Source organism: Pinus tabuliformis, chromosome 8, assembly GCF_031772625.1.
Source record: "Pinus tabuliformis cultivar Carrire ecotype Pingquan chromosome 8, CPIR1, whole genome shotgun sequence".
In the NCBI taxonomy this organism is placed as follows: domain Eukaryota; kingdom Viridiplantae; phylum Streptophyta; class Pinopsida; order Pinales; family Pinaceae; genus Pinus; species Pinus tabuliformis.
In genome coordinates, this window is record NC_142294.1 from 1080626726 (window position 1) to 1080654082 (window position 27357).

At 35.2% G+C, this 27357-nt stretch overlaps 2 long non-coding RNA genes across 2 annotated transcripts; one reads left to right on the top strand and one right to left on the bottom strand.

Annotated features, from left to right (window-relative positions):
* Positions 1 to 207: 207 nt before the first annotated feature.
* Positions 208 to 16134, bottom strand: LOC149239077 (uncharacterized). Its single transcript, XR_016245428.1, has 3 exons — positions 15827 to 16134; positions 818 to 905; positions 208 to 504 (listed from the first exon to the last, which is right to left on the bottom strand). It is a non-coding gene; the product is annotated as an uncharacterized LOC149239077 (long non-coding RNA).
* Positions 16135 to 25142: 9008 nt separating this feature from the next.
* Positions 25143 to 27066, top strand: LOC149239078 (uncharacterized). Its single transcript, XR_016245429.1, has 3 exons — positions 25143 to 25287; positions 25792 to 25863; positions 25994 to 27066. It is a non-coding gene; the product is annotated as an uncharacterized LOC149239078 (long non-coding RNA).
* The last annotated feature ends 291 nt before the right edge of the window (positions 27067 to 27357 follow it).

The window sequence follows — 27357 nt, forward strand, 5'->3', positions numbered from 1 at the left end:
TACAATAACTACTAAAAATCTAAGGAAGTTCCAAACCATGAAAAATTATCAATACAACTATGAGAAACAATGACGCTGCAAAAATGAAGAGGTGTATAAATGGAAAACCAAGTAGATTAACCTGTCAACCAATGCTTTCTAACGCAATAAAAACATTTAGAAATATTATTAACAATTTAAAAGAAAAATTAGTACAAATTATCCGGATGTGCAAATAATAGTAAAAATTTTCTACGTAGTGCTTAACCTGTACCTAATTATATTAATAAGAAATGAGAAGTACATCATATTTCAATGCAGTTGTTGAAGCATTTGGATGGGAAGAACATCCATATCTGACCTTAGCTTCAAGGACCAGGGCTGAAGGAAGGTTTTACAATGCGAACAACTCCTCCGTATCAACCCATCAAATTCCATCGTGAGATGGCTATCGTAAGTCACTCCTCTATGCATCTCCAATACATCTCTCGCAATAGTCTCCATGTTCTTCTTATGTATACCACCCTATTCATAAGAATACATCAAATCAGAAGGAGAATGTTAGTTTAAACAATTGTGGATATGTAGAATGAAGACTTTGGAAGAAGGTTAGAGTACTGTAGAGTTACCATTCACATTAAGAAGCATAAAGACTATAGCAAAAGCCCACAAAGGAGGACTATAGATAATGCATCAAGGGTGTGTATTAATTATAATTCAAGAATAGGTTTTCAAAAAAACAATGGAGTATGACAAAGCAAGGTCAGACAAGGGAAATATTGTATACATAATTCTTTCTGAGACCAAAGTTTTTGTGCACACAAAAAACATTACTAACCTGATTCCAACCACGCTCTTCAAGTCATCATCCAAAGATCTCTTGATATATTTCTTAAATCAAACTTGAGGTTTGGAGCTAAGTGACCCTGTACATTTAAAAGAAATTAATATTTTAGAAAAAATCAGATGTAGAGTAAAGCTTAATTAAAAAAAAAAAAACTCAGACTTGAATCATGAATGTTTACTATGCTCTTAAATTGCATGGCCCTATTCTATATTTACTTGTTGAAATTCATATTCATAAAAAGTGATTTCCTCGCCCCATTCTCTAGCTTGATCATTCTTCTTTCCTCTTTCAATGGAAATCATTATGTTATTAATTTTCCATGCCCAATGTAATTTTACTTCTTAAGATGTAACTTATATGCCCTATGTATTTTTCAAAAGTAGCCTCCAACTCATCAAAATAACGAACTAATTCTTCAGCATAAATTTCTTCAGATCTTATTCAATTAAGATATTATCATTTCCAAGCACTCCAAAAAATTCCAACCATAATTAATACTACTTATATTATTACCTTCATTGCTAATGTTCTAATAACCTTAACATATCACAACGAAGAATTTTACTTTATGACTATCTGTTCAGGTATCTCAGTGATTAATTCTTTCTTCAAGTCTATGTTCAAGAGGAGTTGTGTATTCTCCAGCCAGTTAATAAGCAAAGAGAAGATTAATAATGGACTCTAATTGAGAAATATGTAGGTATTTCTATTGTTTAGAAACTCATTTGTGCCATACTTGATCTACTCTAAAAAGGTAACTATACTAGAGCTATGCCAGATTCGGTAGTTGAAAAATCTACCTTGGATTGCTTTATTGTTGTAATAAATAATGCCTTGGAAGTTGTTTCATTATATAGAACTTTGATGAGGGTTTCAAGGAAATCATAATTGTCTTGATTACCAATTATAACTGCTTTCTTTATATATGCTAAGGATGCTATCAAGGCCAGAGTTGGTGGCGACGGATTTTGAGTGGTTGAACAAATTCATTCCAAATTCTTTGGTCATGGAGTTTGAGGGGTTGAATAGATTCATTCAAGAATCCAAGGTTTTCCATTGAAAGGGACATTTCTGAAGTTTCCACGATGTTGGCACTACAGGGAAGGAGTAATAGAACATAACTCAATGAACTCAGATAATATAGGGAAACAACTTTATGAATGTACTTCTAAAGCATTATATATTATCCTCTCGAAGGCATGTCAACAACAATAATTTTGGTATCATAGATTTGAATTCAATATGCTCTCTATTCATCATCACTATGCCCAACAAGGTTAGAATGCCAACAACTCTCTCAAAAAATACTTCTCCTTTTTCAAGGGTTGGGTTTTTTATTTTCTTAGTCTAGTCTAATTATGGTTTTGAGAGGAGATATCTCTATAGAGAGTGAAGTATTGAGAGTACAAGTAACTCCCCATTGTGAGAATTTCTCGATGAAGGAGCATAGCCATCACTAAGGAAGTACAACCAAAGACACTATCTAGTCACTTCAAGGGAGTAGTTAGAAAGCATTTGATACATTTTCATTGAAAAGGCCAAATTAAGATAATAAAGGTGTGCATGGTGTGGTAACAGTTTCCATTACGATAGTTATTGATGCAAAAGACACCATCTAAAGAGTTTGAATGTGAAGCCACCATTTGAGGTGGAATTTCCAAACCACAAATAAAAGGAGCCTAGAATTAAGTTTTTCAAGGGAATAGGGCTTTATATAGATGAGGGTCATGTTCCTTTATGGTTATCAAAAGCCTCAATGTGCCCAGGAAAAGTCAGGTATATGTTCTGATAGGAAAAGTAGTGACAACGTCTATGGATTGTTAGTAAGTTTTCAAATTGTCATTTTGTATTCTCCTATTTTTATAAAATTTTGGTGCATTTTGATTCAAATTGAGGTTTTTTTGGGCCTCTATATCTAGTTATCATCATTTCTACATATTATGATTGAGGATTTCCAGACTCTATTGGGTGAAATGTTTTAAATCATTCTTCCACATATTATCTAAGATCATAATCAATTTAGGGTATTTCTACCAAAAAGTTTTCCTAAAGGTAAAGATTTTTTTTTTAATTGTTTCACTCGAATAATACAATTAGGAGAATAATTATTGATTGATAGTTTCTAGTGAATCAAACTAAATTTAGAGTTACCAATTCAAATTTTCTCAACATTTCCTATTTGCAACCATCTCTTGTTTTCTCTGGTAAAAATTATGATTTTTAGACAATTAAGATAAGAAATAGATTATGTGTAAAATATTTATGGGAAATTGATTTGAAGGGATTGGAAGACCCCAAATCAAGCAACATATGAGGCCATGATTTAGGATTACAAGGAGCATCTCATAGAAAACAAGATGGATGATCCAAAAACTTTTATCTCATTCTACAAGGCTTGGATTAGGACATTCTTCTCAAAATTGTAGTGGAAACGAAGTCAAAAATTTATTTGGATATTTTGGAGATGGCATGTACTGAAAAGTGCAGTGGGTGGAGTTAGGGAAACACCAATGAGCATTAAGTTGAGTTGTAGATCACTGCAGATGTTGATAAGTGACTATTGTAATAGAATAAGAAAAAGATTATGATATTGTAGAAATAATTGGAGAATGTGTGGAAGAGCCTATTGAAGTATAAGAGGATAAAAAAATACATGGGGACTACAATTGGCTTGAACACTATAGAGAAGTATATTGAATAATTTTTTGAAGACAAGAGAGACTATGCATAAGATGGACAACATAAACATGGTGAAAAAAGTGAATCCCACTATGTATGTGTAAGGGCCTGATTCCTATTATTAGAGCCTCAATCTATTATACACTAACAGATCTATTTTCTTGTTAATTTATAAATAATAAAAGGAGCTTGCTGACCTTTTCACATAGCTTTAAACATTTAACATCTAATCATTTTATCATAAGCAACATAAATTAAGGTGAGCATTCCATTGATATCAACTTAACAAGAGTAGTCCATGGAAAAATACATGTTCCGGCGGTTGATGATGATACCTTTGTCTGATAGCTCCAGCTGAACGCTCCTTCTGGCCGACCCAACCGGATTTACCTCCCAGCCAACTAGGAAACAAATTCCTAGCCCAAGAAACCTCCACAGGTTCCCTAGCCCTCCGTGCCCAAGTCCAACCAGATATAGTGTGTCCTCAAGAAGAATGTGCAAAACTAGATAATGATATTTCCTCCTCTCAAACCCAAGAAACCTCCACAGGTTTCCAAGGTCTCCCAAAATCATAACAAGGCCAAACAATCACAACCAACCCCCACAATCCTAAGCAAGACTCCCCCTCCCCCTCTTCTTCCTTCCTCCTTCCCTTTTATACCCTCTTTCCTCAACCACCTCTCATTAATGTCATTAACTCTCACCCATCCTTGGTTGACTTCTCTTCCAAGCTAGAGTACATTTGGAATTGTGATATGAATTTAAAATTGAGAATTTAATGGGGAAGTACATTTGGGAATGTGAAGTGTAATTACATGGGGAGGACCATGTCTCCTCCTTAGTAAATGTGAAGGTACATTGGGGAATGTGAAATGAATAAATATATATTGATGATAAGATGGAGAGGACTTTGTCTTCTCCTTATTAAATGTGAGGGTACATTGAGGAATGTGAAATGAATAAATATATATATTGATGATAAGATGGAGAGGACTTTGTCTTCTCCTTATTAAATGTGAGGGTACATTGAGGTGTGTGAATGAATAAATATATTTTGAATTAATGGAAGGAGACCATATCCTACACAATATTCAAATTGAGAAGGTAAGTGGGGAATTTGAATAATGGAAATCATAAATTTATTTTAGACCAATATTTCTCAATATTTTCAGATAATGTAAATATTAACACAATTTGTAGGATAAGATTTAAGTGGGGCATTACATACACCCCTCCTTCAGAAAACTTCGTCCCGAAGTTAGAATGAAAAGATACAAGGAGTTTGAAAGCATAGCAAACCAGAAAGAGTTATAGCATTAAAATTTGATGAGTCAGATAATGGCATTACTTCCCATCAAGAGTCTCCAACTGATCTATAGCTTCCTATCCATCTTGACCTACTTCCGTTCCCACCCTATCCATCCTCTGCTGCTCTATCAGTGGCAACGGCCATACTAACCACTGATAAAACCGACATGGTGGAAGCATCGAATACCTCGACCGAACTTTCCCCAGCAGGCATCTGGCAATCGTCATCACACGTCTAGGGGGAGCGTTCAGCTGTCCTCCCCACGATTCCAGGTTTCGGAGGATACACGGTGGGAAACACCTCCACCCCTCCTTCAGAGCACGGACCACACTACAGAGCTGGTTGGACTTGTCATCGAATAATCCAGTCAGGTCGTCTTGCCACCTGTCATTTGCATTTTACTCATGTCATAAGAGTGCATATCAAGTAGATACCAAATGTAATAGAACAATGTACATCGTACCTTTCCTCATTGGTCATCTCGACCTTCCCCAATGGAATAGTATATCTTGGTTATCATATGGTTCTTTCCAACCTATAGTTTAGTTCTCATCCATGCATATATACAACCACAAAATAGATATAGGTACATGATCTTAAACATCATGTTTATTAAGCCCAGTGTCCACGTGTCAATTTTTGTTGTTCCTACTGGAAATAAATCTTACATTAGATAAATCATAATTTCACTAAGTCATTGATTAGATAAATCATATCTATATAAGCCTATACGATGCAACAATAACTTTGACAAGTCATGCACTAGATAAATTGTAACCAAGTAAGTCATACATTTGGTCATACATCCAACATGTCCATCATCAATATCCAATCCATCAATCGATTTTCACGTGTCCAACCAAATGTATATAATGTTCATAAATAACATGGAACTGCAAAATAGAACCTTAACATAGGTGGCTATCTATGTTAAAATGGGCATCATAAATGCTCATGTGACATCCTTGTGGAACCCCTCAATAACAATTAGAGTTGAAACAGATTCAACTGTCCATCATGGAAAATAGAATTTGAACCCGTATATGCTATATGGTGGTACCAAAACCAAGATAATAGCAAGCAACAAATTAGTGCACTATCAATTCCACTAGGAGGTGTTAGTATAAGTTTTATGCATATAATTTATTTAAAACCTTAGTGAATAGATAAGTCCCAATCTTCCAAACCCATTTAATTAATCTTGAAAATAAAATAAAAACTCCAAACTTCAGAACTGTTTCCAACATGATTTTCATACTTTATTTTTTTGTAAATTGAGAGGAATGTCCTGTAAATGTCAAAAGGTTCAAATTTATTATATATTTAATCATTGTTTACTAGTACTAAAACAATCTTGTGATATATATTGCAGCTCACAATATGACCAGACAATTGAAAAATAATTAAATGAACGGAATAATTTCCTTTTCCCTGTTGCTATTAGTATTTCCTCTAAATGGCACCGCATTTCTAAAGATGCCTACTCCTTTCATAAGTGGCCAGTGACCACAAAGTTGCGAAGAAAGTTGAGGGTCTTTTTATCCAAAACTAGCAACACATTACTTTTCACGATATTTTTATTCAACACTAGAATAAGGGTAAATGTGTATCCTAATATTTTCACTAGAAAATTCTACCCCACTAGACCATCTTTGTAAGGCCTCCATCTGTTATGCACCATGCAATAATTGTTGGCATTAGCTTGCTATTCAACTTCCTAAATCTTTCCAAGATAACCCCTGCATACTTGGTTCGAGATATAAAGATACTTTCATTTGTTTGTTCGACTTTAATACCAAAAAATATCTCAATAAGCCCATTTTTGTTATTACAATTTCTTTCTCGACTGCTAATCTAGATTCTTCTATGGATAGATTATTTCCTGTAAAAATAAAATCATCTACATACAAGCAAATAATTATAATTTCACCTTCATTGCTAACTTTGATAATTTCACCTTCATTGCTAACTTTGATGTAAAATGTTTGGCTTCCTGCTACTTTTACTAAAACCATTGCTCAATAGTTACGAGTCAATGCAGCTATACCAAGCATTTGGCAATTGCTTGAACCCACACAATGCTTTTCTTAACTTATACGTCATTGGGAAAAGTTGATTTTACATCCATTTGATGGACTTATCATTTGTATTGAGCTACTATTGCCATGACAACTGTAACGGTTTCCATTCTTCGTACAAGAGCAAAGGTTTGATTATATTCTCTTCCATATTGTCGTTTGTACCCTTGACTACAAGTTGTGCTTTGTGCCTTTCAATTATGCATTATACATCATTCATGGGTTTATAAACTCACCTCACACTAATAACTCCTTTTTCTGCTAGAAGATTTACTATCTCTCAGGTCTCATTTTTCTCAATTGTTTGGATTTCTTCATCCATGTCATCACACCATTTTCTTTCTTTTACTACATTCTCAAAATAAATAGAATCAGATTAAAAAAAATATAGCAAAACTCACAAAGTCATTATCATCATCTTCACACTTGGATATCTCATATATTTCTTACAAGTAGAAAAGAGTCTTCATCTTGATGCACCAGATACCATTTTCTCATCAAGCTATGGTACACTACTAGCCATCTCAAAACTGCAAAATAAACACCAAAAAGCCTCCAAATCTTCTTCTCCATTCATACCTTTTACTTCTCTTTTGCATATAACGATGAATAATCTTCTTCTCTATTCATACCTTTTACTTCTCTTTTACATATATAGATAAAACAGCTCTGCAAGTTTAGAAACTAACTTCCACAATTCTAATTTAATTGTCAATAAAGTTTCAGGATCCATAGTTTGAGTAAATGAAAAATGTTACGCTGGTAATATATGATAAAAAGAAAGAATATATTCATAAACCCAGCACTTCAATTATCATCGAAATTTAGAAAAAGAACTAGGAGAAATAAAACACAACCATCTAAAATTTCCTAAATAATGGATCAGTATATAAATCATGGTTGAGGCCACCATAAGTTGTTAGATTCGAAGGCTGATATCGATACTCGAATTGGTCGTTGAGACATGCGAGGCCAAGGGAATCTCAATCGCCAGACTATCAATTTCCCATTCCAGTTATATATCGATATATTCATTTTCCGATCCATTACCATTACCAACCCACTGCTATTAACTGCTACTGAATCCAATAATGGAATGCTGCATTTTGCCAAACGGTTCTTTTTTTACATCACACCATACTTCTGCTTCATTCAACTTCCATATGCGAACAGAGTCATGGCCCTTGTGCTCCACTAGCACCTCTTGCCCATTGTAATCCCCTAAATTTTCAGGACTAATCCTTTTGCATCTCTGTGGCAACGGGATTTCTGTCCACAGCCCGTCGGCAATATTGAAGGCTACCATGAGATTAGGGATGGGATTCGGGGGATTGGGAGGCAGAGACACCCAGTAAAACTTGCCATTACAGAAGATACCCTTTCCAGTAGGCCGAATATGGTCCGGGACCATCATGGAAACTTGAGTCCAGGCGTTGGATTCTGAATCATAAATACACATCACAATTCTTCTCCTGCTACTAGAATATCTGCCCAGCAGGAGAGTGCAACGCCTTGTGGAATAATCGAAAGCCAATCCATTGAAAACGAAAGCAGGTATTGGAGGACGAGGCAGCTGTACCCAATTCCTGGTACTGGGAATGCCTATGGAAAGATCAACATATCCCCTTTTCTATGACAACAGAAGATGCCCTTGCAAGTATTCACAACGACAACGACGTGATTGAGCAAAGGAACTTTGTACATGTCTGAACTGCGTTCTTCTATAACCCAAGAATCCACGTCATCTTTTGGATTCCAATGGATCTGAATAAAAAACCCAAGGGTGGAGTACAACGACCAAATTGGAACAAGTCCTTCGAAGGCATCACGGGAAGACAGTAGATGTTTCCACTGTTTGCACACAGTCCTCATTTTGCCAAGAACCCTAATGGGCAGCCTCGCTAAAATCATATGCAACAACTCTTTTGGGATCCTTTGCCATATTTCAGCTTCCATTGCTACAATATTTCTATTTCACAGAAAATATAAGAAATATTTTTCTTCCTGTTGAGGCTGCAACTCTTCCTGGAAACCTCCCAGCACTTCTGCGCAGTCCGCTCTATTTTTCAAGATCCAGAATTACCTCAACAACATACACAAAGATCATGGCATTCCAAAACACCACACTACATTTTCATAAGAGCAACCTTTACAAAAGCATCTGACTGAAATTCATTCCTAGTTACATAACTATGAATCAATTTACCTTCTTCTAGAGTTTCTAAATGATCACAAGCTTAGAGCACACCTACCACTGTAACTGAGTCCAGAATCACACCCACCAGCTACAGCTGATGAAAGAATGCGAATACCTCCTTATATGATCTATGATTTCTCAGTGCATAACCGAGAAGCATTGTAGAGCATTAAACCACACTCAATTTAGATGTTTTCTCAACATTTGACATGAACCTCGACAGATCCAAATTTAGGATAGAAATGATTTCATCCACCACAAAACGTTGGAATTGAACCCATTTATGCCTATATGATAATGAACTTCTTGCCCTATTGCAAAGTTGATATGTCACTAAAATCCTAGTACCAATGGGAACGTAAAGTCAATTGGGAATATGCCTTCATTTTACATTTGGTACTACAGTGTAGGTGTTTGCCCGCTCAGCCGGTTTGTGGCAAACTCTCATAATTACATTCCATGGGTTAATATTTTTCCTAGAATTTTATCATAAAATAGTCGGTCATCTCCTGGACTGCCATACTTGGCATACATGCTTACAATGTTGTTATCTCACAATGGATTTGTTAAAGGCCACTTATAACTATTTGGGTATGATGTTTTTAGCTCTCTCAAGGCGCACGGATATCAGCATAGGCTTGCAATAGAGCAGCATCAGGGTCAATTAGTAAACCTCGATAGCTCTTGTCATACAAAATATCCATATCCTCCTTCAATGAACGATCGTTGCATTTGTCATGGAGGTTGTTGTTATTGTTTCATTGTGGTTTGGGGAGAAAAAAGTGGTGATATGCATGATACGTATGTAAGCGTTCCAGTAATCTCTTAGTTCAAAATCAGCATAACCTAGGGAACATTGTGTAGATGTTATCATTGTTAACTATAAGTATCCATTGAGATTGTGAAATCCTTCAATGAAAATTTGTTATTGGGTAGAATCATACTTGAGGAACTTAAAAACACACATGATTCAAATTGCAATGAAATAAACCCAAAATTTTGATATTCCTGAAAGGACCTTAACTGTGATGGTTCTGTAATTGACAGTTTACAATTGAGTATTAAACCAACCAGTGTGCAAGCATTCGAGTGGTCCACTGAATTGAACCTAGAAAGTCTGATCCTACTTTGATAACATGATATAGTGAACTAATCTCCTCAACCCCATCCTTTGAATACTACAATGCCAACCAATGCCTTCTACATATATGGCAGGTTTGAATCTCCTCAAATAATATTAAGGTTTCTATCCATAATTATCCAAATTGGCCAATATGCCAACTAATCTACCCTTAATCATTCCTAAAACTAATGGTAAACCTAAAGAAGATCCCTCCAACCACATTATATCTGTAGGGGAGATATATTAACTGTTGGTTGTAGTTTTTCATGTTATACTTTAAGGGCATGATTATTGTTTGATCACTCACAATCTCAACTACATGCGTACCTAAGGCACTATTATGGATGAAATTAAGTTGATACCAATACAACTAGAAATTGGTACAGAAAAGCAAACCATGAAATATTAATTGAACCAACAAGGTCAAGGATGGCTTAGACAAAAGAAAAGGTTCACTCTTGGAATTCTTCATTCGTAAACACTGTTAGCTGTTCACTTACCAAGCTTGTAAAATGTAAAGTAAATGTGAATACAAAGGTCTTATGTTCAAATCCCCTATTTTCAAATGGCTCCAGAAAAATTAATGGTTGGATAGGCATTTCCTCTGATTTAGTTGGTTGGCCCCTTCTTTGGCATTCATCACAATACCTCACATATTCCTTTGCATCCTTATGCAATGTTGGTCAATAAAAACCTGTGGAGAGTACTTTCTTAGCAGTTCTTGTGGCTGCAAAATGTCCACCACTAAGTTAACCTAAAACATTAAGCATCTCGAACCACTTCCTGCATGTTCACACTCAAACCTCTGCATGAAGTTCCAACTCGAGCTACATTTCTCAATAGTTGGTAGCAGTCCCACATTCCCCTTTAATACTCGAGCTTGGTTTAATGATTACATGTCGCAGCATGACCCAGAATCAGTGCCTTCAACCCTTCACAGATACCCAGGCAGCAAGGTATCAAATCAATAAATTATGGATGTGGTAGGATAGTTATAATCCTGTGGCATGCGGAAAGGGGATGCTTGTACCCAGTTCAAGCAGGAAGCTCACACTCTTTACCTACTGAATGCTGGCATTCAGACAGCTGACATTAGCCATTCATGGAAAGAGGACAAGGGCTTCATGAGGAAGGTGCTCATGCCTGGCTGTGGTAATGGATGATGTGAACGACAGACATCCACCTACCATTATTTAAGAGGAACCCCTTTATAGAAGACACAGCTAGCAACAAACGGGCAGATGAAGCAGGACCCTTACTTGAAGACCATATGGATAAGCTTGAGGCAAATCTTTTGTTTCAATATCTGTTGCAATGGTTTACTTAATTTTTGTATTGGGGAATTGTGTGGCCAAAAGTCATAGCAATAGATAGCTTTCTATGTTCAACTGTGATAGTACTTAGGACTAGGCACTGTTCTAAGCTCCATGGGGTTATCATGGTAAATTTTGTATATTTTGCAAATTTTGCTCTTCAAAGTGAAAGCAACTGATAGTGGCCATCTGAACTGTGGATCTCTCTTTGGAGAGAATATATATATATATATATATATATATATATATATATAATGTAAAAACATAGAATATATCTTGCTTTGAGACACTTGTGTTGACTGGCAAAACAGGTGGCCAAAGTTATGGCTGTAAAGTTCAGGGGCATAACAACTAACAAGCAATGATCATGACATATCCATCCCTATAAAATTTGTGTGTATAAGCTCAAGTATTGTTTATCCCAATGATGGAATATGCAATTGCTCGTAGGACATTCACTATTCATTCATAGATCTATAAATTTTTAAAAAGACTGACAAAAACTACCATTATTTCCTTGGGAAAATGTATCATATACATATTTCTCAATTGAAATATAATTGTTAAGAAAAGTTAAAAGCCATACAGGTTCTTAACAGGTGGATTTGCAGACAGGGAATCTTTACATCCACTTTTACGTCCATGGATCCCACCTTATCCAAGGAAACTGTTCACTCTTTTGTTAATTTCAATGTCACGGACTCAAAACTCAGTGAATACAAAATGAAATATCAACTCAAGGCAAACTCAACAATATTTGGGTGCAAAATAAATCAATAACTCAACTTATAAGAGAAATGAAGGAACACATACTAAAAAAAATCATGAGCATCAACTCAGCAAAACTCGACAAAACTCTAAAAAAAGTTGTCAATATGCTTGAGATATATATAATAGTCGATGTACCAGATTCCCGAAATAGGACAAAGTACAAACTGACTTCTGCCTCAAGGATCTGATACTTGCCATTGGTTGATGTAGCCATAGTGTTCATTACCTAGTCAAGATCTCGGCCTTCATAGTTCTGGTCCCTTCCTTGATGTATATATATACCACAACAAAGTGACTCAAATTTTGTTGCTTGAACTGGATTTTAATCTTGTCACAGCAAGGTAATATGTCTTAGCTGATGTTACTCTTAAGTATATCACTAGGACGCCTTCTCATACTTGAATCACGAGAATAGGTTTTATATACCTTATAACAATCATTTCTTCAAGGAGATATGTCACTGTTATTTATGAAAAGTTTCGGTCACTTTATCGTGATAAGGTTAACTGCAGGTCTACGCATATATCACAATCTGTCCACAAATTTGCACATCTACAGGAAGGCATCTTTCAATTACGGGACTGAAACTGAAACAATTCAACAAGCAACATTCAAGCATACCTTCTCTGCCTATTCTTTGATGAGAATGACTTATAACAATGATATAGTGAAATGGTGAAGGCCCGACTGCTGACATCCTTATTATTGATCTGTCTTTTGAATTTTCACTCAGAATTGATGCCTGTCAGGTATATATATAACCCTAGTGCTGCTGCAAGGTAACGATGGGACTCGATCTGGCAAGTGACACCTTCCGCTTTGCTGGGAGACAAAATTAATGCTGATGATTGGATGATCAGACTGTAGGCTGGTGCAGTGCACACATTCAGCGCTGCCTACGGGCATGCCATTAATGTGTACATGTGATATATCATAGATTGGAATGTGGCCACAAGAATATATTAGATTTGAATCTAGATCACAAGAATCAACTCTCGCTTGAAATGATTAGAGTGTAATTAGACAATAGGTAAATGTGCAAACTTCCTTGTTCATAGGCCGATCTGAAGAATAAGATGAAAGCATAGAATTTGCACAGTTCGACTTCTTTGGGCAGACACAAAACAAGAATATATATACAAGACACTTCATATCCATATCGTTGTAGATAAGGCACAACCTTTCACTGTTGAAGAGAAAACACATTGCTACAGGAGTGATACCTTTTCAGAATAGGCCGAGAATCAAATTCGCTATATAAGAATTGTCACGCAAGGTCCAACCAGCGAGTGATTTATGAGGGACCAATGCCAACCGGTCAAGGTCGCAAGCCTTAAATGCTATCACAGAAGCTATTCTTAAACTGAGCCTCAGACAACACTTCAATTTCAGAGATTGTCCACAAAATTCATCCAGGAATGCGAGATAAGTCTCTGCTCTTTTATGGAGTTCAAACAGATCGCAATTATGCTATGGATCATGCACGAACTTCACCTCCTTTGCTGGCCTACGAGGCACTGAGAAAAGATCCAAACGATGCGACCATCAAGCCATTGTAACATCTAAATTGTCCAAAAATGAGACCGCATATATAAGGATGCCTTAGGAGTAGATCAAGGTTGCTGAAGTATAAACATCAATCATGCGATTTACTTTAAGGTGATTCAGAAATCATGCCCAGGTTTAGTAAAACAAGACCACAGGAGTATTTTAGAACAAGACCTAGGCCGCAGGATAGATAAATCAAGGGGTTGCGTATGTTTCACATGTTTGTCACCAAATTACTCTTAATGATTAGACTAAGGCCGCAGGGACAATCTGTAAATACCTTAGGATCACAGGACAAAGAGATGTTGTTTAACTGCATTCCTACCTTATTTCAATGTGAATTTTGAAATATAGCTTCCATGGTTGAAAGCCAGTAGACTGATGCATGCATAGGAAGCACAGGGCATGCGTCTGAAGCATGTCTGGAATTAGACGTTTATAGTGGTATAACATTTGTCCTTGCCATTGATTTGTAAATTTCTTCTTTACAAAGGGCTTACTTATCGTATTTTGAGCTTAAGTCTGTTTCTCTCAGATAAAGCTTGTTATATTTTCAGAACAGGCAGGCAGACTTAGACAGGAATTGGAGATCATGCACTTGAAGCATTTATAAATCTTCATTTTTGGAGCATCTTCACAATCAACGGCTTCACAAAATTTAATTGAGCATTTGAAGCAAAATACAAACAGATTGGATAGGGACGTGTTATCACGCAAATCTGGAAAGCACCAGTCCGAACAGAGAAACTTTCAACCATGACAGGATTGACTGTGTAAAAGTGTCGTTGGTTTGAATTACACCTATGTACTCTGTTCTTGGATTTTACAGCACAGCTTGTTTTAAATTACTGAAGATATTGGTTTTTTTTTTAATATCCATCATCAACAACAGGACTGCATTCTCAAAGGCATAACTCGAAGCAATGTGTTATGCGAGGGATCCTTCGTTACCAATAAGAGTGAAAAGAGAATGAATGCAAGAAAGTGGTAAGCAGAAATCATCTTCGAATTCAAGACAAACGGATTCATTATAAATATAAATTGAAAACCAAATCATATTGCAGAGAATTGTATTTTAATTTGAATTGCTATCGTATTGGGTCAACTGTCCTTGTTTGTTTGCAAATGAAATGCTCAAGTGCATCTCCATAGATCAATTTAAAAGCCCAAGAGTAAGAGATGGCCTTTACAGTGAATAACTAAATTTCTGTTGATTTGCCAGTATTCCGTCTAATTGTCGTTGTTTCAGTGAATGCATCTATTCATGGACCAAATCCAAGTTAAGAATCTCGCATTCCATTTTAATGTTGTAGTGAGAAGTATAATAGTGCGATGAAAATCAGATTGATCATTCTGAACTAAATAATAGTTGCTGACTAATACAGGGTTGAAGCAATAATTTTTCCCTGGTTGCTCTTCAGTCTGATTGAATTTCTGGATCCGAGCACATCTCCAAGGGCTCCAAACCAAAATCTTTCATGTGCCCGGAGATGTTGGTTGGCACTACGATTTGCATCGATGAATGACTCGATCCTGAGATGTATTGACACCGCGCCTTTGAAAATATGGCCAAACCAATCAGGCTTTTTGCTAGTGGAAGAAATGTCAGAGTCAAACCAAATGCGAATGGAATACGGATTCCTGTCATAAGTAAAGGCCAGTAGCCATGGGCGGGGATTCACATCAAACGACAAGGAGGCTTGTGGAAAGTATGAATTGCGGGTTTAGTAGGCTTTGGGTCCAGATTTTGAACCAAAGCTCTGATACCATGTGTAAGGGCCTGATTCCTATTATTAGAGCCTCAATCTATTATACACTAACAGATCTATTTTCTTGTTAATTTATAAATAATAAAAGGAGCTTGCTGACCTTTTCACATAGCTTTAAACATTTAACATCTAATCATTTTATCATAAGCAACATAAATTAAGGTGAGCATTCCATTGATATCAACTTAACAAGAGTAGTCCATGGAAAAATACCTGTTCCGGCGGTTGATGATGATACCTTTGTCTGATAGCTCCAGCTGAACGCTCCTTCTGGCCGACCCAACCGGATTTACCTCCCAGCCAACTAGGAAACAAATTCCTAGCCCAGGAAACCTCCACAGGTTCCCTAGCCCTCCGTGCCCAAGTCCAACCAGATATAGTGTGTCCTCAAGAAGAATGTGCAAAACTAGATAATGATATTTCCTCCTCTCAAACCCAAGAAACCTCCACAGGTTTCCAAGGTCTCCCAAAATCATAACAAGGCCAAACAATCACAACCAACCCCCACAATCCTAAGCAAGACTCCCCCTCCCCCTCTTCTTCCTTCCTCCTTCCCTTTTATACCCTCTTTCCTCAACCACCTCTCATTAATGTCATTAACTCTCACCCATCCTTGGTTGACTTCTCTTCCAAGCTAGAGTACATTTGGAATTGTGATATGAATTTAAAATTGAGAATTTAATGGGGAAGTACATTTGGGAATGTGAAGTGTAATTACATGGGGAGGACCATGTCTCCTCCTTAGTAAATGTGAAGGTACATTGGGGAATGTGAAATGAATAAATATATATTGATGATAAGATGGAGAGGACTTTGTCTTCTCCTTATTAAATGTGAGGGTACATTGAGGAATGTGAAATGAATAAATATATATATTGATGATAAGATGGAGAGGACTTTGTCTTCTCCTTATTAAATGTGAGGGTACATTGAGGTGTGTGAATGAATAAATATATTTTGAATTAATGGAAGGAGACCATATCCTACACAATATTCAAATTGAGAAGGTAAGTGGGGAATTTGAATAATGGAAATCATAAATTTATTTTAGACCAATATTTCTCAATATTTTCAGATAATGTAAATATTAACACAATTTGTAGGATAAGATTTAAGTGGGGCATTACAGTATGTATGTATTCTGGGGTTAATATAATGCTTCTTCAGAGGGTCTTACCCCCCCTCATTTTAAAAAAAATGTATACATGTGGATGATGAAGTCAAAGATGAAGATGAAATTGAAACTACCTTTGTATTGATAGAAAAATGTAAGGAGAATCTAGCCATGGATGTTATTGAAGACATGAATGTGCTATACTAAATATTAAATTTAATTATGGTGTTGAATTAAAATTTCTTGTAGAATGGATTTCATAGCCCAAGTATGATGAAGATGAAATTGGTTATGGAAAAGATGTTATAGTTATAGGAGGAAAATGAATAGGAAAAAAGGGAGGAACCAACAAATTTATTAAAGATGTTGTGGCAATGGAAGAAGAGATTAAAGAAAATGAAGATGCCATTAATATTATAGAGGTTAATAGAATTATTCAATTATTAGTAGCTAAAGAATAAGTATATGCAAAAGAGGAACCAAATGAAGAAGATAAAGAAGATGAGGAAATATTGAAGAAGAAGACAAAGTAACAATAAAGAAAAAGAAAAATAAAAAGGGATACATAATATAAAGTTTGAAAGAAAATGAAGGAAAAAATTGTAAAGCATAGAGCTAAGGATAAGTTACATTATCATGTAGATGTAAAGAAAAACAAATTTTCTGAATTGATCTCAAGTGTTGTAAGCCTAGTTGAGACTTCAACCAATAGGCAATCATGTTATGAATTTTGTAAGTTTATAGAGGCATTATTGATTGGTCAGTATTAGAATCTTTAGCAATCATAACTAAGGGAGGATGTCAGAACATTATAATTACTCTCTTTATCCTCTCCAAGAGTCGAATTACTTATTTGTCTATAAGTAGCATATTTGAAGATTTTTTAGAAAAAAAAAAAACTTGTCTTATTTACGTCTCCTTCTTGAAAAAATGAATGAATCTAAGTTTATGATATGAAACTCATTATGCGATGTTTGTTCATTTTTATCTATTGTAGTTGTTCATGGTTTCTTCCTCCAACCATCAACCATTAGACTTGTTGAAACAACTACAATAGTGGTGCAATCATTGTATCATTCTACACATTTTTAGTTAGTCATCACAACCACATAGTAGTTGTAGCCTCATTCCATCAAGGGTATTACTACCTTCTTTAGTTGGTAATTGCAACCACAACATTTTTTTTGTTCTCTACAATGACCTTACTACCACCATAGTGGGTGATTACGATTACACAATATTGAAATCCTCCAATTTAATCCCAAATAAAAACTATAAGTAGGTAGGTATAGAAATATTTACTACCTCTTCATGATGTAGGTACACTTCCAACCCCTTAAACCATATAGACTTGGTTGGCATAGGAATAATTCTACCCAAACCATCATCCTCATGTAGAATTTCATCAATCATATTTAGTTCCACAAATAATTTCCTCATGAGTTCCCCCAACAATGGGCATGCCACTTCTTTTATAATTCATATTATTGTAACTTCCCCCACTAGATTTGTCTCTTTGCCTTCCATTTTTTCATGCAAGGGTGAATTTGGGCTTGAAGGTGAAATTATAACTATTTAAAATAAGGTAAAAATAAAATAAAAGGTCTTCCCTTCTACCCATTTACTCAAGTTAACTTTGGAGGATATTTTCACAAGCCTTTTCCTATTTTCCAAGGTTCCTAGGACTATATAATCAACTTTAATGAGACAAGAACCCTTCCATTGAGTGCATTTTCCTTTTCATCCACCTATGTCTCAAACTATAATGATTTAGTCCATCCAAAATACCAATTACCATAATTATAATAATCCTACCATAATATAAGTTAGTGAATCCAAAATAGCAATTATCATCATTATAATAATCACATCACAATATGAAACCTATAAATGACCTGCCAATGAAAATGCATCCTACTATGTGTACATATCCTCAATCATAATATGAAACCACTTCATAGAAAATTATCAAACACATGTACACATTATCAATCATAATATAAAATCCATCAATGAAAATTTATTTAACATATATATACATCATCTGAAACCATGAATAAAAGGTATCTAATATATTAATACATCGCCGATTATAATATGAAACTAATCAATGACAATGTATCCAACACATGTGCATACATATGTTGAAATATCTTTCTAGCAAGGCAGTGAATGGGAGATCCCGATATACAAGCACCATACAATGGTGAATCATGTCATAGAAATGTGATAGATCATACTAATTGTCATTAAAAGTTATCACAACTACCTACCATTGAGAATATGAAAAATTAGCATCCATATCAATATAATTCAAACATGAATAAGTATGTTGTGTGTGTGTGTGTGTATATAATCCTAACCATATCGTTAAGGGATAATCCTTTGAACAGTTATCGGTACTTCCTAGTCATTATCATTATCAAGAATGTTTTATGATATCATTAGGTCAATAGTTACCAATGCTTCTTATTCATTGTTAAGAATATTTAATGATATCATTAGGAAATTGTAGTATTAATTATAATCTTGTAAATCACTAAAAATTTTAAGAGCTCAAGTATTAATGCATGCAAACACCATTTTCTAATCGTCATAATTCAAACATCAACATATCTTCATATAAACATAATAGTAAATAAGGATTACTCAGCTTCAACCATCAAAGATATATATACATTCATTAAACCATACATTTAAATTATGATATATAAAATCTTCATAAAACAAACAAACAAACAAAAACAAACTATTTTGAAATAGAAGTCCCACTAATAATATAAAAAACTCAAAGTCTTGTAATAAGTTATGATCCAATACAAAGGTGAATCATGTCACTGTAATGTGATATATCATGTTAATAGTCATCAAAGAATACCACACCTACCTTCCCATCATCAAGAATGTGAATTATTATCATCATATCCATAACATTGAAACATTAATAAGTATAAGTATGTTGAACAATAAATATATACATATAATCTTAACCATATCATTAAAAACTAATCTAGGTAACCCATCAATGATGATCCAATAATTATTGATATTTCATCATCATTATTATAAATATTTATTAATACCATTATCAAATATCATACTAATTATAATATAAAAAATCACATAAATAAATATTATACTAATTGTAATAGAAGAAATCACATAAATATTTAAATTGTTAAGGCAGGCAAGAGGGGAAGAGGGGATGGTGACTACTCAACACCATAGTTCAGCCATAAAAGGTATATACATATATTAGGTCATATATCTATGATGTGCAAACTTGTAATAAGAATTTATTTTGAAAGAAAAATCAAATTAATAATACATAAAATAATCAAAATCTAATGAAAGGTTATAATAAAATATATAAAATATTTTTATTATGATCGCTTGAATAGATCATATCACTTTTACCAACTAGATTTTGATAAAAACCATATTATCATACATTCAAAAAAGAATACTGCTAAACAATATGAAGAGTTGATTATTCAAAAACAAAAACTAAACATTTAACATGTGGAATAAATAAAAAGTATTCTATTATTATTGCAATAACGCAATGTGCTAAATTAAAAAAAAAAAATATTTCAAAATTATTTATTTGATAAAATATATTAGAATCATCTAAATATAGGTGCAGCTTTGTTGATACATGTTTGTTTGGAGGTGTCAACTACAGGAAAGGCGAGATCTCAGTGGGGACAAGCTTTCAAAGGCCCTCAACTACATGAAAGGTGAGATCCCAGTGAGGACAAGATTTTCAGAAAGCTCTCCATTAATTAAGGTGCAAGTTACTTAAATTTAAATCAGGAGACGTAGATTCCATTAACGTCCCAATCGAACAGAGAGACAACTTTCCATAATCGAGCAGAGGGGCACTTTTCGATAATCGTTTCTTGTCAATGCATTCATTGACAACAAACATGTTGCAGAATGTGCGCATGGTTGTATGCGCAATCTATGAAATGCCCCTCTAACATAGTCAAGTTGTTACTAAAACCATTTGGCCAGTCTATTTCGTCTCTATCTTAATTCAAATTAAGAGGATTTTCTGCCAATAACACGTCACTTAACGTGTCGGGTGATGATGTCGGGGCGACTTAGAGCAACATATCCGTGCGTCCGTTGTCACGGTGTTAGTGAAATTGACCGTGGGTGGAAAATGAAACATTTCTAACATATCTACTTTACTAGTGGTTGAACAGATTTGAAAAATTATATAATCCTTAGCCTTATGATTAGGTTATTAAGACATATTTGTTGGAGAATCTAATCCCGACCACATGTTAGGTGTCAAAACCGTCCCTCCAAGTGTCTTAGTTCAGTTTCACTTAGTCCTGTTTAAGTCGAATTTCGCTCGATTCATTTATTAGTGATGTTTTTGTAATACTGAGAAAAGAAAGTCCTATGCTCCATCATTTTGTTCTCTTCAATTTTTGTCATGGTGTCAGAGCTTACCCTGCATGAGACTCCTTGAGATAAGCAAAAGAGATAGGTCAGTTTGCATAAGACTCCTTAAGAGAGCAGAAATGTGAGCGAAGAGAGTGTAAGACTCATTATGAGCAACATTTCATATGTGTGTGTATTCACAAAAAAAGAACAGAGATTCACTACATAGATTGTAGCAAAGTGAAGCAGCTATGAGACGAAGGTTACTACGAAATCTGCATTGAAGATTTTTTTTTGGAGATTAACGCTTTCCATTAGTCAAACTAGTGCACTAACGCTGAGCAATCAGAGGAGAAAACGCGTTAATCAAATTTCCCTACATCCAAGTTAGTTGTGATGGACAGTGCATTAGAGCACTAACGCTGCCCTACAAGGTCGACAGAAGAGTTAGCACGCGGACTCTGCTCGTCCCACCGAGTGTTAGCGTTACCCATGATATTTAAAAAAAAAAGTCCACAAGGCATGAGAGGACAAAGGTGAGGCACGAAGTGGATTGGGAGTGTGATTCACTGGAAAGAGTCAAGGTACATGACCAAATATCTAGAAGTGAAGAGGCAAAAAGATGCCTTTGCATTGAAATGCATAAAAGAATATGTTCATGACAACATTCTTCCCCTGATTTCAGAACTCAAGACGACCAAGGAGGCATGGGATACTCTTGAGAGATGTTTTGGTGTAAAGAGGAGCACTGAAGTTGAAGATGAAGCTGGATCTATAGCTGTAGATCTACATTCAGATGAAAGGTTTGTTGAATCCCACTATGCTCGGCCACAAGTGGATGATGTCTGTGAAGAAGTTGTAGAAGTAGTAGAGAAGGAGCAAATAGATGCTTGTGAACCCCACTGTGAAAATTTGGTGATTCCAGCAACAGAGCTTCTTGATGAAAATTTGGTGAATCCAACAACATATATTGCTAATGAAAGTTTGGTGAATCTAGCAACAGAGCTTGTTGATGACAATGAAACTACCATTAGAGCAGTTGATACTATGGTGAATCCAACAAATAATATCTTTGAAGTAAAATTTGATGAAGAATTGTTGGCTAATGATGAATGGTTGCAAGTGATGTAGCAAGAACATCATATAGACATGATGTTATCCAGTGATAAAAGTCTAATTGAGTCAGTGGAAGACAACCTATTTGCAACAACACAAGTTAGTAAAGAAGTCGAAGAGACAGAAACAGAGACTAAGGAAGAGGCAGAAAAGGAAGCCCACAAAGAGAAAATAGAGACAAACGCAGAAGGAGAGTTGGAAGTGCAACAAAAGGAAGCTCTCATTACAGAGCAGAAGGAACAAAACCAATGTGATTATGCAAATATTTTTAATTCTGATATTGATTTCCAATGTGCAGGTACACAGAATGATGTTGAAGAACAATTAAATTTCCTTAAAGCATGGCTTGCAACACCATGTCTAGAAAAGTTTGCATAGAAGTTGCAAAAACGAATGTTGAAGACATCATGCATGATAAAGAAATTAATGAAATTTTCAGGTATTGGAGTCCTGAAGAAACATTATTTTATTATAATCTTATGTTGTAGCAGATCGATGATGAAAAAAACACTACATAAGATAATATGTGGTAGTAGCCCACATACAAGTTGTTTTTTGAAGAAGTCCAAGATATGCTTAGACAACCTGGAAGAATGGAAGACCTGCACCAACAAATGAAGAAACTGAGGTTTGAAGGATACAACAAAGAGAAAAAGTTGAAACAATTTAGAGGCTATAGGATCTGGAAAAAGAGAAGAAGAAAAGTTGAAGTCAATTTTTAAATTGTAAACCTAGCTGACATAGACCAGCAGGTATCTTAATTGAATTTTCTATGTGGTTGTAATTAAGGGGGACTGTTGGAGAATCTAATCCCAACCACCTATTAGGTGTCAAAACTGTCCCTCCAAGTGTCCTAGTTCATTTTCACTTAGTCCAGTTTAAGTCAAGTTTCACTCGAGTCATTTATTAGTGATGTTTCCAATGTAATCTTATTTAAGTGACTTGTAACACTGAGAAGAGCAAGTCCTATGCTCCATCATTTTGTTCTCTTCAATTTTTTTCAATATTCAGATTGTGAGTGAGAGAAGAGATATTGAGATAATGGAGGCAGGTTTGTGGATTTAACTCAAGAAGAGTGTGTGGACATCACGTGGGAAGTTGGTGATGTTCTGGTGTTGGACAATTGCTTTGTACAGCATGCGAGAAGGCCTTCAACCCCACCTAGAAGAATACTCGCAACCTTATTCAAATCGTATGAGTGGTGTTTGCTCAACTGTCAAGCATTTGTCGTGGTATTCTTTCCATTACTAAGCAATGTTGTTGTTGGCAATTAACCTCAGGGGTTAACCTCTTAGTGCCCATTCTGGTAATATGCAAATAGATATTTCATGGTTTATTCCTACAAAATTTGGAGTTAGACTCAAAATAAAGTCAGTCTTACAAAATCTCTGGACGGAACATTGAGTTCAAGAATAAAATAAAATACTGTGTGTCCTAACTCTATTTATCGCAAACAACTGAACTATATTTCCATTAGGGATAGAGAGCCTTTAAAAGAAAAAGAAAAAACCTTCTAGAAATAGTTACTTACCTCTAAACCCTCATCACCTGCTAGCAAATGCAAATCTTAGTTTATTTGCCCTTAACTTTGGACTTGCTTTAGCTTTGGCCACTAGTTCAAGTTTGCACTGTTGTTGGTGCTTCTCGTTGAAAGTAGGAGCCACCTAGCCTACACCTATGGTTAGCATCAATCAAGTGGGGCGATTAAGAGAATGAAGTTAGCCCATGACCTCACTTACGGTTGTTGAACAAGGATGCACAAATCCTTGCAAAAGAAACCCATCCATGCAAGAGAAACCCTATTCTGCACAATTGACCTTACAACTTAACTAATATTTAGCTATATGTATTTTTAGCTGAAGGTTTTTTATTTCAACTTATGGTGGATGAGGATTTGTGGATTTTTATCTTTTATTTTTTAATTTAGGGCCGAGATTGATTCTTAAGGGAATATGCTTAGCTTATGCTTCGTCTGAATGCTTATCAACTGATGTAGTGTGTTGGAGAGTTTGTTAGAGTGCATTGACTTTTAATAAATTTAAAAATTTGATGTGAGAATGCCCATCAATTTTCTAGGGATTTTTAAAGTATACCTAATTTTAGAAAAATTGTCTCATATCTTGGTTGTAAAGATAGAAACTCTTCAACGCCTCTGTTTTTTTTATCAAGAACTAGATTAAGTAAAATCAAAGTTAATAATAATATTTTTGTTGTAATAGTTAATAATAATATTTTTGTTGCAATAATTTTTTTGGTTATATATTTATCAATGATAAATATAAATGAAGTCTTTAACTATATCAACCATATTAAAAATATTAATGTAGTTATACTAGTTAAATATTTATAAATAAATTGACAAATAAATTCCATATATATATATATATATATATATATATATATATATATAATTAATTTCAATTTATATTTATACTGAAAAAGGGGCGGATATCCAAAATGCAATGCAAATTTATCACACTAAGTTTATAGGTTGAATTGTAAGTTTATATATCACTTTTCCACTGGAATTGATGTAAGATGGAGCATATACTCTGAATATGTTATATTGGGACTCATTAAGAATGTTTGCTGGGCAGTCTGTCGTTATTTGAGTTTTGATTATATGCTTACTTTAAGCTCATATGTTTGTATTTGCTCTGGTTTGTGTTGTGCAGGAATCTCTCTCATCTGAACCTCGGAGGAGAAATTTCCCCAGTGATTGGAAATCTAAAAAACTCAGAGTCAATGTACGTGAATTCAGAAGTTCACTCACTATATATTACTTTTAAGCACTTTGGGTTTATTGCAATTAAACTGATAGTCTTAATGGAGCAGCTATTTATAATATATATGTTGTTCATAGTTGATTCAGTGTTCTGCATGCAGTGACATTAAAGGAAATGGTCTCTCCCTTGCCTTTTACATTGGATTCAGCTCTCTGGTTTCTCTTTTACACAGTGAGCGCTTCATGTGGCCGAATGACAACCAGTGGGGTTTTGTTGCAGTTTAAATCCTTCCTAGGCGCCTGGATGGCTCGGTTCTACACCAGGTGAACGTTTCTTTTCTGTTGACGGTCATTCATACTTTTTCTTTTTCTTTTTGTATTGTACAGCTCGAACTTTTCCTGTTCTCGGTCTCAGTTCTTTAATTTTTTTTTTACTATGTAGTTATATCGGTTAGGAGTGTTACAGAACGGCTCATGAAAAACCCTTGAAAATCCCTTTAAAGAAATGTTCACCCCACCTATCTAGGAAAGTCTCTTTTCAAGCGTTTATCTGTCCAAACAAAAATGACTGTTCAACTACAAGTTGGTTAAAGCAGATCTCACCATATGCAACACTCGTAGTCTGGTTCAAGATGCATATATTACTTTACTATAGATAATTGTTAAGTATTACGCTGAAAACAACTCTCTTTTGAGAAGATATCTGATGCTGAACCAAGCTGCTGTGTGCGTCTAAACGTCCCTCTAGTCAAATCTACAAGTCATCATTCTCATGGTTTATATTTCGTAGAAACCGCTGACTTGATTTGATCTTCAATGTTGCTGCAGAGATGTCTCTTTAAATTATTTATATGGAGACATTCCCTTTTCAATATCGAAGTTGAAACAACTATAACAACTGTAAGTATCCTAACATTCTGCACTTGCTCGCTATTGTAAAGAATTTAGCTTAATTTGTGGATGTTTTTGTATTTTGCCCTGTCTTAGAAGGGAGTGAAAGCTCCTTTTGACACATTGATCAAATTTACAGGATTGTGAAGAATAACCAGTTAATGGGGCCTATACCTTCAACGTTGTCTCAGATTCCAAACTTGAAGAAAATGTAGGTTGGGAATACTATTTTGGATTCTACTCTCTTTGCTGCCCTTTACTTGTCAAAGAACTGCATAGGATGTGTAAACTCTGGATTCTGGAGGAGTATCATTTCCTCCAGTGCTCAGGGGACATATCTGAGCAAGGTGACTCAAATTTTTCACACGAAGCACTTCACAGCCTCATGCAATGTTGCAGAAATGCCACAAGTGGTCAATTAAAGCTAGATAAATACTTTTTGAGATACAACAGCTCCTACAATATAATTCCACCCTTGCTCTGGTGTTGGTTTTCACTGGCATTAGAGCCATACTTGGTGCCTGAACCCGTGTGTTGTTTGACGTTTTTGTTTATGTAGATATTCACCGAGAAAACACACACCAATTGAAAGGGAGGGAGGAAAATACATTATTTTACTAATCAAACAAAGAGTCAAGCTATATTTACTAAAGTTTATCTTTGTCGCATCCAAATGTAGTATGTTGTAAGCATTTACTATTTGATGTTCTAGAACATTTATTACATTTTGTAATGCACATTCCATATCAATGAAAATGGTTGCCTCGTTTACCAGGGCACTTGCTCATTTTGCATAAAATAGTTGACATTTCGAAATCTACCCTCTCTTTAAGAGCTTGATGCAATAAATTAGAAATTATGAAACATGATGATTACAAAATCTTTTGGACTAATGTGGCTTCTCTTCCTCATTTAAGCTGTGTGGATATGTGGTCTGACTTCTCTTAATCGATGGTGCTTATTAACGTGGCCATCAAATCTTGTATATGTTTTAGTTGTCAAGTCTGTAACCGCCTTTGCACCGATCAACAACTCCATGAGCGAAATGGCTTATGGAGCGGTAGATTATTCCTCCATCAATGTAAGTGAACAAGGATACGGGTAATGAATGCTAACAATTATAATATCAACTGCTATGAGAGTGGTTGATGCAAGAATGGGCGATAATAATGAAGGTATGAAACTGGTTTTGCAATAATGTCGAAGGCATTGAAGTGGGTCGACTTGGGAATAATGAATGCCAAGTCAACTTCGTCAAGAAGAGCATAAGCTATGAGATGTGATGAATTTGCGGAGCATAATTTCCCACTGGCTAACAATGTTAATGTTGTGCCTTCATTGTCCTTTGTCCTACATTGTCCTTTGTCCTATAGCAATATGCCTTCATTGTCCTTTGTCCTATAGCAATATGCATGGCAACCGTTTGAATGGAACTATTCCTTTGGAATTTCAAAAACTTAAAAGGCTAACTTATCTGTAAGTAATCCTGGGCCATATTCTAAA